This window comes from Sapajus apella, unplaced genomic scaffold (genome assembly GCF_009761245.1).
Source record: "Sapajus apella isolate SASKATOON/1434 unplaced genomic scaffold, GSC_monkey_1.0 scaffold31, whole genome shotgun sequence".
In the NCBI taxonomy this organism is placed as follows: Eukaryota; Metazoa; Chordata; class Mammalia; order Primates; family Cebidae; genus Sapajus; species Sapajus apella.
Genome location: NW_022436971.1, coordinates 3,604,602 through 3,620,688, shown reverse-complemented (window position 1 = coordinate 3,620,688; position 16,087 = coordinate 3,604,602).

Genomic DNA, 16,087 nt, shown 5'->3' with positions numbered 1-16,087 from the left:
GAAAGAAAGAAGGAGAGACAGATCATCATTGGTGGAATTCTTACATTTTTATGAGACAGAGTGTTATTCTGTTGCCCAGGCTGGGGTGCAGTGGCATAATCTTGGCTCACTGCAAACTCTGCCTCTCAGATTCAAGCGATTCTCCTGCCTCAGCCTCCTGAGTAGCTGGGATTACACGTGCCTGCCACCACACCCAGCTAATTTTTGTATTTTTTTTTAGTAGAAACGGAATTTCATCATGTTGGCCGCATTGGTCTTGAACTCCTGACCTCAGGCAATCCGCCCACCTCGGCCTCCCAAAATGCTGGGAACACAGGCGTGAGCCACTATGCCTGGCCAAATTCCTACTTCTGTTTGTGCTTCTGAATGCAAAGGAAAAGGAGTGCATTAGAGATACTGGGTTAATGTTACACAAAGAAAGGTAAACAACACATTAGGAGTCTTGCAATAGAGTTGTTTTTGAACAGAATTCTAGAATTATTATGAGAGGCAAGCTCAAGTCACCCTACCCTCTTCCCACTCTACAACCAAAGAATGTAGAATATCTGTCTAAATTGGTCAGATTCATAGGCATTGATTAAATAACAATGCACTAGAAAATCATCTATCCGTTTGGTATTAAGTCTTGCAGGGATCTCTGCTTCCCAGGACTTACAAAGATGAAGACATGGTCCAGTGTCTGCCTCTTTTTTATCAATAGACAGTATCTTTCTCTTTCTACAAATCAACCATACCTCATTGTCAATCTTTCTGTCTTTCTCAGTGTTTTTTCTTCTACATTGCTGACCAAAATAATCTATGCTACCTGAACGTTTCACTCCTGAAATCTCTCACTAGCTGAACACAATTAAAATTTATTCCTGGTTCATAGAGAGTCTGGTAGGAAAGGATGTATGATTCATGGAAGAGAAACAAAAGAACGGAAGAATTACCCTGGTTCTAACTGCCTCTGGCTGGTATAGACACATGTCACTTCCACTCACAACCACTGGCCAGCTTCAGCCTCACTGCAAAGGAGGCTAGGGAATATGAAGGAACACAGAATATTACTTTTCTCTGCCAAACAGACTTGTGTGGCACTATAGAGTCAGTTTCTCTTTCTCTCTCTCTCCACCCATTTCCTACAAACAGATGTTTGCTTAGAAAGTTTTTGCACTTCCTATTGTTTAAGCATTTGCACACTCATTACCCCATTTAATCCTTTCAACAGCCAGGAGCCATCGGCTTTGATGAGTGTGAGTCATCTATGCAAAATTACAGCACCGCTAAAGGGGTGACCCAAAGCTATAAGAGATTCCCTCCTCTATGCTCTCCTTATGGTAGTTCTCAATCTTCTGCCTGTATCAGAATCACCTGGCGGGTACTTTAAAGCACAGATATGGAGCTCTCCTCCCAGTATTTCTGATTCCGTGGATTTGCATTTCAAATAGGTTCACAGGTGATGCTGACGCTTCTTGTCTTGAGACCAAACTTTAGATACAGGGCTGTCCTATATCAGAGCAACTTCCATTAGTGAAAAATGAAAAGCATTACCTATAATGAAGTATTGAAACAAAGAACTCTTTCCAAATCAGAAATAATTCCTAGAGGATGGGACATGCTGTGAGTAACGTTTTCAGATTCTTCATAGCTGCTTTCCTGACAAGTTTTCCTTCCTGCTCCCCAAGACGCAGAGCAGAGGCTAGCTCTGGTTTCAGAGGAAATAAGTACCATGGGACTGCCTCCTCTTCTTCTGGAGAAGGCGCTGCCAACCTTTTTCTCTAAGCATTCCATCTGCCCCAACCCACATTGAGCTCTGGTGTACGTGTTCCCTGTTTAGAGGGGAAAGAGAGCAGGAACAGTTTTTCATTTCTTTCTGCCCATGCCTCTGGCAGGCATAACCATGGCCCATCTGTTCTTTTCTCAGATTCAGCCCACCCTTGATCTTTCTTTTTCTTCTAGACTTCACACTTCCCAGAAGGACAGAATTATTAGCAGGTACTCCTCCTCAGCCCTCAACTTCTCAGACTGTCTGAAATGCTCCCTCCCTCGACATTGCAAATGGTTTCCCAAAGTAAAAGTCCCCAGGGGCTGGCAACAAAATCACTGATTTATATATATATATGTATAACGAACCCTTCTTACTGATACACCTGGTTTTAAAGTAGTAAATGAATAATGATAAATAAATATGTAAGTAATTCAATTGTTTCTGTATCCAAACCAGTCTATTCAAACAGGTACCATGAGAGAAATTAATAAGAGACTTTTATGCCTCACTTCATACCTTCAAAGTCACTTGCCATCAAGAAATACCATGATTTCCAAGAAGAAATATTACCTGATGAATCTGAGAACTTGCAAACCATTTCCTAAAATGTGTTTCCTTATCACCCGATTTTACAACTCTGGTTTTAGATAAACTCCCAGAAAGCTGAAGAACAGATACCTTGTGAGAAGGGAGCCAGTGTAGACACAGTCCCCAGGTTCTATAGTGTTAGACTGAGTCAATACGCGGTCCCTATACTTGTGCACAGGTGCCAGTGTTCAGGTAGTTTGGAGGTTCAAGAAAGAGGAACCATAGTCCTAAAAGGGCTGTACAAGCTCCACCTCCCAATAAAAGGTGATTGCTGTGTTCATTAGTGATGCGGGTGGCAGCACTGCCACACTGAGTCTCTGTCCAGCCATTTGTTGGTAACTCCAACAAGAAGGATGAGTCACAGGACTTCACATAGGCATATCCCAGAAATGGACAATGGCTGCATAGAAAAAAGTCTGAAAGAGTCATTTTTAAAAAGCCCAACTTGTTGCATTTCCTGTACCAGGAATGGAGTCAGGTAACTATGAGACAGAAACAGAGGCAAGGACATATTTACATGAGATTGGGCTGGCTTTTGCTCACACAAACACATACAGAGAACTTTCCCAAACCTTCTAATCTTCCTAAAGTGTAACAGGCCGCAATCCCTGGTGGATTCAAAGAAGGATGCTGTGGAGCTGTCACTCATGCGAGCGGACTAATTCATTCAGACAACAAGACATTTGTAGTAGGAGGTGAAGCCAGTTTGCCTGGATGGTGAGTTAAAGGGTGAGTAGAAAAGGGAAGAGATAATTTTTAAACATGAAATTCAATACCTTTCTTTTCAAATTTGAAATTCTTCTATTTCTTCATTTAGGTAACACACACTGAGTAATCAGCACTAAAGAAAATGCAGGCTAAGGCAAGGATGCCGGGCTTACCTTACTCACAGACAGACATGGGCATAGCACGTACACATGCAACAGTATCAAACAGAGAAGTGTATGTATTCGTTAAGAGGGAGACAGACAAATCATGGAAGATCCTGAGGACAAAATCTCATTTGTAAGTTTCAGGGAAGATTTGTGGAGGAAGTGATTCTGAGCTGAGGCTTGAGGTTTAGGTGACACCTTCAGCCACAGAGATAACCAAAATGAGGGCTGGTGGAGGAAATCGCCTAAGAAGAGGTTAAAAAATATAGGATAACATTGGGTTGATTTGGGGAAAATGTTAAAAGTGCTATTAAGTTAGAGGATCTAAGGGAGAAATGGAATACATAACTTGAAGAGAAAGTTGGAGCTGACTTTGAATATTAAAATATGACTTAGAGTTGATAGAATATGTACTAAGGGGACAGTAAAGATAATAGGGAAGGAAAGAGCCTGCAAAATTCTTCCTTGGAAGGTAATACAAAAGTGTGATGAAAGGGAGAAGATTTTAGAACTAAACTAACAAATGGAAGGCTTTCTCAATGGTACACGTGCATATTCATACAATAAATACTGAACATTTGTGGGACACATGGAACAGGTGTTCATGTTTTGCTCACTGATTAATATGTTCAAAAGTATTTCTTGAGAGTCATATTCAATTCTAGGTGCTGTGTATAGAGCTGTAATCCAGCAAATGAATACCTTGGCCCTCACAGAGCATCTCCTTAGAGCAGGCCCTGATTCTGCTCAGCCTTGGGGATCAAGCCTTCCTTTCCTCATTGATTTTATTGTCTGGAACATGTGGATGTAAATGCTGCCTGTAGACTCTCCTTTGTCTCTTGGCACAAGCATGTAAGTTCATGGATGAGGCACTTATGAATCTTGTTAATGATAGAAACCCACTCATGACAAATAGGCTAGAAAATAAGCACACAGCACCATACAGACCAGCAAGTAGAGACTTCCATGATTCAGAGTAGGAACTAGGACACCGGCCATCAAGTGCATCCCCTTTCACTATTATCAATACTTCTAATAACAAAGTAACTATCATTATTATTAATGATGATAATTCATTCTATGAATCATAATATACCATTAATAATGAAATTAACTTATTTGTTGAGTATATACTGATTGCTGCTATTTTATCCCATCCTAATAATTCTGACTCAGGAAGGTTAAGTGATTTACATAAGGTCATAAAACGGACAATGGATTAAGCCTAGATTCTGATATACTTCACTATCACACCAAAGGTTGTCCTTTTGCATATTTACAAAGCTGGTTTGTTTCTATCAGAAATCATACCATTCCATGTTGAATTTCTCTGATGTGTCAGGCAGTCCTTACCATGCTGCCTGTCAAGCGGCCTTAGTCCTGGCCTTCACTATACACAGCACCTAGAATAGAATCTGACTCTGAAGAAATACTTTTGAAAGGATTAATCAGTGAGCCACTCTGGCCTCCACAGCAGTTACATAGCTCATACCACAATTCGTATAGTATAAATCTCTTTATTTTTGCTTTTAATTTCATCCGGATCCACCTTGTTCCCACGGGTACATAATAGGATATACTAATAGCACATCTGCATAATTTGTTATAAATGATAAACACTTTTGTGCATGTAATGCCTGTGGTGTTTTGCAACTGTCCTGGAGGTGATTCAGTTCAGGTCTGTCTTCACATTTTACAGCCTGGAGACATAAAGGTGCACACACATACACACACACATATTTATGAGCTATATATGTATAATATTTTTCCATATATTTCCAGTTCTATCAGTTCTATGTTAGACATTAGGAATAACAAAAAATCTTTTAAGAGACTTTAATCTGTCCTGAAGATCTCATAATCTATGAGGACTGCGGGACATCTGAGCAGACTACTCCTCTGATTTGATATGTGGTAAGGGATCTTGAGGAGGTAAAAGTTGACACTTTATCATAATAATTACTATTATTTTAAATTCAGGGAGCACATTTGCAGGTTTGTTACATGAATATATTGAATAATGCTAGGGTTTGGGCTTCTAGTGAACCCATCACCAAAGAGTGAACATTGTACCCTATAGGTAATTTTTCAACCCTCAATCCCCTTCAATCCTTCCCCCTCCTTTTTTTTTAGCTCTAGGGTCTCTTATTTCCATCTTTATGTCTATGTGTACCCATTGCTTAGCTCCCACTTATAAATGAGAACATGCAGTAATTAATTTGTGTTTCTGAGTTATTTTACTTAGGATAGTGGCCTTCAGCTGCAACCAAGTTGCTGCAAAGGACATGATTTTTGTATGGCTGCATAGTATTCCATAGCGTATATGTACTAGATTTTCTTTATCCAATCAGCCACTGATGGACACTTAGATTTATTTCATGACTTTGCTATTGTGAACAGTGCTATGATAAACATACAAATATAGGTGTCTTATTTATATAAGGGTTTCCTTTCCCTTTGGGTAGATACCTGGTAGTGGGAATGTTGGGTCTAATAGGCCTTGCAGTGGACCTCCCACATAAAATGTTCCATTTAGAAACATTCTGAAGAATGTTGCCAGAATAAAAGAGGTTGTGATATTTGAGTTGAATCTCCAAGGAAAAATCAAAGAGCCTTAGCTAATACTCAAAATTCCCAGCTGCCTTAGGAAAGAAAGGCAACAGCTATAGAAATTCTAGTTTGAGGCTTTCCCTCTGCCAGTTGATTGAGGTGGGCTTTCCTTCAAAATATTTTAATCTTTAAAATGGTAGAGCTTATTTTTATTGACAGTAATTCCAAAAGGTGTGAAAATCAAAGCATCACATGTGTTTAAAATGCACAGCAGCAATTTTAATCTATTCTAAACATCTTTTTTTTGAAAACACAAATATTTAGGAGATGTGGAAATATAGCTCAGACCACCTAAGACTAAAGTAGGGGTCAGCAAACTACAGCACATAGATCAGATCTGACCCACAGCCTCCTTTTGTAAATAAAGTTCTATTGGAACACAGCCATGCTCATTAATTTCCATATTGTCTATGGATGCTTTCATGCTACAGTTGTAACAGACCATATGGCCTGCAAAGCCAGAAATATTTGCTATCTAGACCCTCTCAAAAAAAGCATGCCAATCACTGGTCTAAAAAGTGGAAAGAGGTGGATATTAAACTTAATGTTGTTATGGGCCTGAGAGCAGTACTACTCAAAGTGTGGTCTGTGGAAAGGTGTCCTCATGTGATGCAATAAGCACAGAAATTGAGAGTAAAAATTAAAAAATGTCTGCAGCAATGTGACAAAGTGTTTTAATGGCTGTTTATAATTAAGATAGTTGGATTGTATTTTCCATTTCATTGTACTATTTTTCATGTTTTAGTTATCCTTCCTTTACCATTTGTGTTTGATTTTGCACCAATGCCTTATGAAATGAAAATTTTAAAAATAATTTTCCCAACAAATAGTTTGAGAGACACTATCTTAGAGCATAGGTAGTCAAAGCTATCCATCAAGTGGGCCAGAATTTACCAGTACCAAAGACCCATGTTGTAGTATTTTTCTTGGGAAAAAAAAAAAAAAACGTAATCTGGAATATGCCAATACTTCTGTCTTTTGGTAACTGAGAAAGCATTTATCTCAGCATTCAGTCATCTTAACCCTTCATTATAACATCAATAAAACTCACAGTGAGCAAGCATGCTGTTTCCTTTAGCCAAGTTCCAAGGGGAAAATTAAAAAAAACAAAACAACCATCAAAACAACAAAACTAAACTTAAAAAAACACTTGCAATCTATTCTAATTTATCTTGCACTTGCAGCCAGAGTTCTCTAGTTTAGAGGGAGGGAGGGAGGGAGAGAGAGAGAGGGGAAGAGTGAGAGAGAGAGGGAGAGATAGTGTGAGTGTGTGTGTGTGTGTGTGTGTGTGTGTGTGTGTGTGTGATTCAAACTAGGAGGGTATCAATGGAGAAAGAGTCTATGACTCTTAGAATTTCCAATCATTAGTTTCTTTATTAATGTGCGTCGGCTTCATGCTGGAACTTGATTTGAAACCAGTGGATATTAAACAGAAAAAAGCGCTACTCTTCTCTTTAAGTATAAAAAACAATCTTACAATTTGCAAGATAAGAAATGTTGATTCTGTGAGCCTAAAAATTACTTAGCAGCCACTCAAAGTCCCTTCAAAACTCAGGAGTCGTAAGCTTTTCTTGCCTGTTGCTATCAATGTTAGTGGTTTAATACGTAGGGCAGAATGAATTAATAACATCCAGTTAGACAATAACCCCAAAAGTGACAGCAGAGTTCAAGAGGGATTTGTCTTCCAGGACTCCTGTTCCCATTGCAATATGCACATCTTGCATCCTAATCTAGCAGATTCTCTGTATGCAGTTGCCTGGATTCATTTCTGCACACCAAAGCCTTCTGCAGGGAGAAGGTCCTTGCTGGGCACTGCTAGTAAACAAATTAGAGAAACTTCATTATGTGGTATGAAAGGCCTTGCATTTTTCTCTTGCTGATTGTAACTCAGTTCATCTAAAGGTCAGCTGCAAAGGGCCCTCTGCAATCACGGCTGCTGTATATGGAGGAGCTTAGTCATATTTAACACAGCAGCTTTGCTGTGGATAGTTCCTAAGAACTGGAACTCAGCCAGCCCTAGGACTAGATTGCTCTGTGTCTGTGTGCGTTTACTGTGCATATGTTCTTCAATTCACATCACTTGCAACAGAGGAGGAGAATGGTGGGGAGCGGGGTTCTGTAGCTGCAAACAGCTGCTTTTGAGGAAGCAATTTCCAATTAATTCACTATTAGGAGTAACTACTTCCCCCTGCTCTCATGAAATAAACCCCTTGTAAGTTTTACATAATTGATGTTTTAAAAATTGTTTATAAGTGCCAAGTTAAGGTAGCATTAGGCAAGTACTTCCAATTCAGATACTTATAAGATGACATCAATTGTATTAAGAGCACCTCTAGGCTTGATTGAGGAGCCCTTTAAATTTTTTGGTTGAGTGTCCTTCAAGCCAAGATGAGCAGCTCATACTTGGATCTTCACAAAGTGCTCACCTAAAAGCTGATGTCTATCATCTCTCCTCATCCACTATTCAGAGGGCTTCCTAACCCACTACAGAGATGATTCTAAGACCTGACTTGAACATTAAGATATATGGGTAAACTCATATAAATCTTTTAAGCCTACTGGATCACTTCTACTTTTGTGTAAAATAAAGAATTGCTGTTACTGAATCCGTAATTAGTGGCTAATATAGTAAATCCTCCTAAGAGAAACAGTTTTGAGAGGGTAAGGGGACACCAGGATAGCAGGGCTATGTCAGGATTGTTTCAGGCAAACTGAAATGTATGACCTGCTTTCTACTGCCAAGTATTTAAGGAAACTATGATATTTAGGTCTGCTTTTAAAGTCCTATTCAACACAGTCGAACTTCGCTCTTACTACCATCCTTATCTTCTTTTAGAACACTTTAACTAGTTCCTCTCTTAAAAGCAGAGTGCTGGCCCGGTGTGGTGGCTCACGCCTGTAATCCTAGCACTTCCGGAGGCTGAGGCAGGTGAGTCACCTGAGGTTGGGAGGTGAGACCAGCCTGACCAACATGGAGAAACCTCATCACTTCTGAAAATACAAAATAAGCCAGGCGTGGTGGCACATGCCTGTAATCCCAGCTACTTGGGAAGCTGAGGCAGAAGAATCACTGGAACCCGGGAAGTAGACAGTGAGTCGAGATCATGCCGTTGTACTACAGCCTGGGCAACAAGAGTGAAACTCCATCTCAAAAAAAAAAAAAAAAAAAAAAACAATGCCAGGCTAGAAATAATAACTAATTGCAACAGAGGAAAAAAGTCAACTAACTAAAAAATAATAATCAGAAGAATTCCAGGAAATGTATATTGAACAGCCATCGTATTCAAGAAAGTTTCAGAACACTTTTAAATAGAAGGGGTGTGTGTGTATGTGTGTATGTGTATATAAATACACATTCCCCTGTCCTTGACAATCAAGGTCGTTAGTACAATGCCAAAGTCCTAGTTATTAGAGAAGCTATAGCATCAATCCATTGATCTGGATCCTCTATGCTTTGCTACCACAACAGTTTCCTGTTGTATACAATTCTATGTTAGGAAGTAACTTGAATTTTGTGGTAACTTTTTGATTAAGTAGTGCACCGAGTCTAGATCTTAGGTCTTTAGGTATAAAGAGTACTTTTCTAAATCTGAGTTCCAAGATTATGAAATCCGCACTAGGGCTACTTCATGAAAGATGTACTTCAAAGGTATACACTAAATGGTCTGTTATTTTTAGTTAACTGTTAACATCTCACATAACCACGGCACATTTGCCAAAACTATGAAACAAACATTGGTATATTACTACTCACTAAATTACAGACTTTGATTAATCATAATATTTAAAATTCTCTTTTGTGTACTTTGGCTCTCCATTAAGTGTTTGTTTTTAGAAATATCTTGATCTCTCCAAAAGTTCTTTAAGCATATCTGAAATACAGGGAGAAGCAGACAACAGTAACAAAAGAGTTAATTTCAATATCAGGAGAATCGCTTTTTCCTGCTGAGATCGCTGGCATTGAGCATGTACGTGTGCTTTGGATGAGGGGTGGTATTTGTTTTCTTCCCTTTAACCAATTTCACAATTGAATGAGCCTCAAGCTTATCTCTTGCCTCAGCAACTCAGAGACGCCCACCACAGAGCTATACCCAGCACTTACTGATAATCTAAGTACTGTATGTAATGGTCCCCTGTGTGTTCCCAGGGGACTCTCTACAGAGTCGGGAGGCAGTGACGCACAGCCTCTATTTCCAGATACAGCCATGCTTGTCTTTAGTCAAATCGTGCCTTCTTTCTTTGTTTTTTTTTTTCTTTCCCCAAATCCTGCCCATTTCATCTTCCAAATCCCTGTCTTTATGCTTCTTTTACAAAAAGAGCAGAGGGGACTCTCAGCTATCAAGTGGCAAGGAACTAGACAACAGAACTTGTGGCTAGAATCCTATTTTAGCTGCATAACTATTGTTATGAGAATATATTTATAGCCATAAGAACAGTAACACTTGGCTCCCTGGCAGGCAGTAGCAGTAGAAAGAATACTGAGTTCAAAGGCTCTCAAACCTGAATTTCAATTCAGGCTTGAATATGAATCCACTGTGTGGCCCTGAAAAAATGGCCTACCTTCTCTGCACCTCAGCATCATCTGGTGTTACATGACAATCGCAATGCTCACTTGTGGAATCGTGAGGAGTAAGTCAAATGGTGTGTACTCTTGCTTGGCAGAGAGTAGAAGCTTTTCATACATAACTTTTCTTCCTTAACCAGGCCCAGAGCCAGGAAAAATAAAAAAAGATGCTGAATTCACATTCAGTGAGGGAAGGGACTTTGTTGAATCTCTGTTTCCTTGGACACCGTCTCTTATTGAAGAATTGTAGCTCACTTGACTTCTGTGGCTGTCAGTTGCAATTCTTAAACTTACTCTTGAGCCACAGATTGGCAGTTCTATCTGGGACACACTCATAGAAAATAATCGGTGTCCGGTCACTGAAGGTTATGGATTTGACTCCCAAGACCAAGCAACTGTCTTCATGCCTACGCTCAGGTCCGCGGTTCCTGATCTCAAGTTTTAGCCTGGTTTCAGACCTGTATGACCGATGCCAACTGTACATCGACAAACCTGACCTCCACTGCTCCTCATCATACACCTGTCTCCCTCGTCTGCTTGGTTTCTGTGAGAATCTGCAAAATAATCAAAAATTATTTCCTTGCCAAGTCGTCTGTCTGCCTCCCCAGCTCAATTCTCGAATCCTCCCTGAGCTCTCCTCGAACTCCCCTCTCTCCTGACTGTGAGTGCTCCCCAGAATTCAGCACTCAGTGCTCCCTTTGTGCTCGCTTTATTTCTTCAGTCTCAGTGTAGTCATGATAACCTTGGTAATGTCTTTAGACAAGCCTCATTCTCAAGTCCTAATTTCAAGAAGTATAAACAGTTATTTCTCTCAAACCTTTGAAGATATTGTGCCCTTAGCTTCTAACAGATAGTATTGATAATGAGAAATGTCCTTTCATTCTAAGTATCCTTTCCTTATAGAAATGACAATCTGGCTGGGGTCAATACCCTAGATGGATGGTACTCTTTTAATCACCACGTACCAAAAAATGCATGGTTTAGTTATTTTTTACACATGAGGAACAAGGTTTTATTCCCTACCAGACATAACAAGCATTTGGCATCTGTTTCTTGGCTGGCATTAAAAATTGGACCAGATCGTCTATATATGGTCCTGACTTCCTATAGATACTTTGGCTCCAGACTCTCTCTCTACTACTCATAAATTTTCACTCATGATTTTGGATATAGATTACTTCTATAGACACAGATACTTCAAATTTTTAAAATGTATTTTATCTATCATGTGCTTTGAATGGATGGTTATATTTTACATGTACTTACAATTCCATTTTGTAATTTTAATTTTTTTTTAATTTTAAAAGGCAACATTCCTGAGCCATTATTATTTTAATGTGTATTATTTCCTACTTACAAATGTACTCTATGCTATTTATAAAAATTAAAACATTACTGAATTACATTTTCTTAAAATGTTTCCTGAAAATAAAGCACTTTTAATGACATTGAAATGGGATGCTATGATCCCAGCAATGATCATTCAAGCAAATAATGCAAAGACATTTAAAGAGCAATTGTATGTTAACAAGTTTCTTCTATTTTTTTTCCCTCCAATTCCTTTAATCAAGCTGGGCACGTTTTGAGTTTGTTCTGATGGTCACTGATGCCTCATATTCCATTATTCAGGCCAATTTTGTAGCAATATTGACTGACAAATCACACGTTTTGATATGGTATTAATATTTACGGAGCACCCAACCCAAGTTTATCACTAATGTCACCTTGAGTAGAAAAATGATGCTCAAACATTATTTAAATTTATGGCAACAAGCAAAAGCAATTATTATTATTTTTATTTTAGAAACTGATGCAAAGAGTTCATCTCAAATGGCTATCACATAGAATATTCATAACCCAGGATTGCTGTCAACTTTTCTTTGAAGAAATGGAATTCAGGAAAGCTAATATCTATAACCACAGATAAAGCAGGGGCCCCAACAGAGAAAACTTTACTTATTCTCATCTTGCTTTTCTGGAAATACATTTTTATTCCCAATACTCTTAAAAGACCGAGGGAGAAAAGCCTTGCTAAGTTGCACCAAACCTCGGGACACAGTGAGAGGGAGCGGGCCCTCTGTAGGAAGACAGGCCGGGAAGAGAGAATCACTTCCCAGTGGGCTGGGCCAGGTATGGTTCAGCTGCTGCTATTTTCTTCAGGATGACCCAAACAGAAAGAAGGAAATAAAACACACCCCCTCTTTATTCTTTCTTTCAAATAGAACAGGATGTATGTCCAGACTTTTTCAACGGAACATTATAACACTTGAGTTTACAAATGTATATGTAGTTAATGATAATTAGTGAGCTCAGAAACTCTGAACCCTTTTCTGGGGAGTAGCTGAGTATTAGAAAAGAATTGGGGCCAATATCTGATTTAAGTCACTATTCATTCAGTTTTTAAGAAAAGCCTGGTCCTGAGGCACATGTTTAATTAAACATATGACAGCGGGATATAAGTTGTAAAATGGTAATGGTTTTGAATAATCTGGGGAAAGTGGCCATCACACCAGCGGCCTGAGTGTTCCTCTTGATGTTCTGAAGGTATGTGACTATTTAATCTCATGTGCATTCCTGGCTTTAAAGATGTTGCCTCATCAACTGGAACTTGAGTAGACATTAAAAATACTGCTGATCACTAGTAACATAATGCCAAACTAGCTTATGGAAAACTGTTCTAAAGCCTCTAATAAACCTCCTTGAAGACTCAAGCAACCAGTAATAACTACTCTCTCTCCCACCACTTTGGTACCCTTTGTAAAATTTCTGCTTTCATAAACCAGCACTTAAAACTCCATGCTTTAGTAGGACATTGTCAATTCAATGTTTGAACAAAGCCTCCTGGCCCCTTATCCCATTCCCTAGACATACCACTACCTGGTTTGCAGACAGGCTCAGCAGATTCTTTATATCACGTTCTTAGGTTGGTAACATATGTAACATAAGAACATGACTTTAAAACCCCTCTTTATATCTGCCAACTAGTGAGTTTGTTCTTTCATTTGAATGATTACACTAATTTATAAATGAAATTTTTGTTATATACTGTCCAGCATTTGTATGTGTTCATATTGGGACTCTGCCCTGTTTTCTGCCCTGTTACCAGATCTGCTTGTACTCTGATAATTAGTGGGCATTTCTGTAAATTAATAACTATATATTTTCTATTTCTTGTATTTCTAATTTGTTATTGCTTTTTGTTTTTTTTTTTTCTTTTATTTATTTAATCATTGTATTCATGCTATTTTTAAAGTTGATTTCAGATCATTTGTAATTTATAATCCTTGGTGTTTCCATTAGTTTGGGCTTCCATAACAAGATACCACAAACTGGGTGGTTTAATCAACATACATTTACTTTCTCACAGTCTGCAGGCTAGAGTCACAGAATTCAAGGTGCTAGAAGAATGGTCTCTGGTGAAGCCTTTCTTCCTGGCTTACAGGCAGTCTTCACATAACATTTCTTCTATGCCTATGGAGACAGAGGGAGAGGGAGAGAAGAAGGAGAGAGAGGGAGGGAGGAAGGAAAAGGGGTATAGACAGGGACAGAGAAAGGGAGGCAGGGAGGGAGTGAGGGGTAAGGAAGGAAGGGAGGAGGGAGGAAGGGAGGGAGAGAAAACCAATCTGTGTTTCTTTCTCTTCTTATAAGGACATCAGTCCTATTGGAGTAGGGCTGACTCTTATGAAATAAGTTAATTTTAATGATCTCCTTAAAGGCCCTGTCTCCAAATACAGTCACAGCAGGGGTTAGGCCTTGAATATATGAATTTGAGGGAGACACAATTTAGTCCATAACCGTGTTCAAAACTTTTGCTTTGTTCAGCTTGCTGACTCTTCACTATGGTGACTTATTTCCTCCAGACAGAATATAAATTAAAAATTAAAAATCTGAAACAAACTTTAAAATGGGTATAATTATAATGTTCAAAGAGATAAAAGAGAAAGGATCAAAAGGCAATAACTAAATAAAGTTTCTAGAATTGAAAGATATACTTAATTACTAAGTTAAATAAATGCACATTTGTCATTTTTGACCGAGAGCTCATTTTTAGTCTTGGCCCCCATCCACCATCCCTCGTGTACTCTGGACAGTGGAGGAATCACTGGAAGGCAGTGTTGCACTTTGCTTCCCAAGGCTCCATGTGTTTCAGCCATTCTCTGTGTTTTCTGGACTGGATAATTTCTTGTCCAAGTTGCCTACAAGACATAGGCTTTGTGTTTGGGGAACACAAAACCTAAAATTTGAATCTCAATGGAATAGCTGATAAAAATTGATAAATATATGTATGAGTATGTAATTTATCTTATCTGTACAGTATTGTTAAATAGTATGTATTTCTCCAAACACTTTCTTAAACATTCTTAAGCAACAAAGTTTCTTTAAACAGTGTATATGCATTTAAAGCACATATATCCATTTCATGAAGACATCCAGCTGAATTCCACAATTCTAATGAAAATGTTCCTTCCACACCCTTCAGTTTTGCTGCTGCAGTGAAAACAAACAAACAAAGCCCTAGCAACTGTACGTGGAGGAAATTTGCAGCGTATTTACGATGATAATGTACTGTATAAAATGCACCTTTTGTGTGACTGGTTACTGAGCTGCTCCATTTAACTGATTATACACACATGTTAAAGCTTTAAATAGCGGGAGGTCTGTTTATATTTGACCCAATGCTGACTTTGTGGTCTTTTCTCAATGCAAGTGTCAGTAAGACTCTCAGTCTAAGCTGTGTGGGGATGCAAGCTAACACACTGAGGGTTGATAATGTGTGGCAGATATCAGAATACATGCTTAAAACTCTTCACTCATTTTATATTTATAGCCACTCTTTGAGGTATTTATTTTATTTTACAAATATTACAAATCAGGAAATTGAGTCTCAGAGCAGTTTTTGGGATCAAGTCATCCAGCTGCCAGTGCAAACTAATATTTGAACCTCAGCTTTGACTCCAAAATACATGCTTTGTACAGAAGATCATTTTTGTTTCAGAATTGAATGCTCTGTTAGAATATGCTTTTAGTAATAACATGCATCTCCCAAAATACATCTTCTTAATTTAATCACCTTTTGCAAGTAAAATATTTCATCCAAATCTTTTTATTTTTGTTTCTCAATAGCTGCTTGCAAGAGTTACTCATTTTGGATAACAAAAAACAAAATTATGGAGGAGAAACTCCTTTGTTTTCAAAGTGAGAAAGAAGCGTGTAGGTGAAATTTTGAGAGAAGCTGCATCTTGGAATTATCTTAGTTCAAGTGATACAAGAAAAGACCAATTGTATTCTGAATACAAAGGAAATTATTGCAAACTAGACTGTATTTGATGTATTAAAATGTGTCCTCTGCCTTGAGCCCACCAGAAAAAGTGAAAATAGCATAATCATCTATTAAATTTAAAATCCGATTCAAAATGGTTCATTTTTTTCATAGAAAGAAAGTCTGTCACAAAAGTTTTCCATAAATCAGGTGGGCATCCTGTTTCTACTGATCACCAGCATTTTTAATGTTGCCTTAGCATGTCCTAGTTGATGGAACGATATCTTTATAGCCCAGAATGGACATGGGTTTAAATAGGCACGTAGCTTCAGAATACCAAGAAGAAAACTCAGGCTGTAAGCTGTGATGGCCACTTTCCCCAGATTGTTAAAAATCGTTCCCATTTCACAACTTATGTCCCATTTGTCACATTATATGTTTAA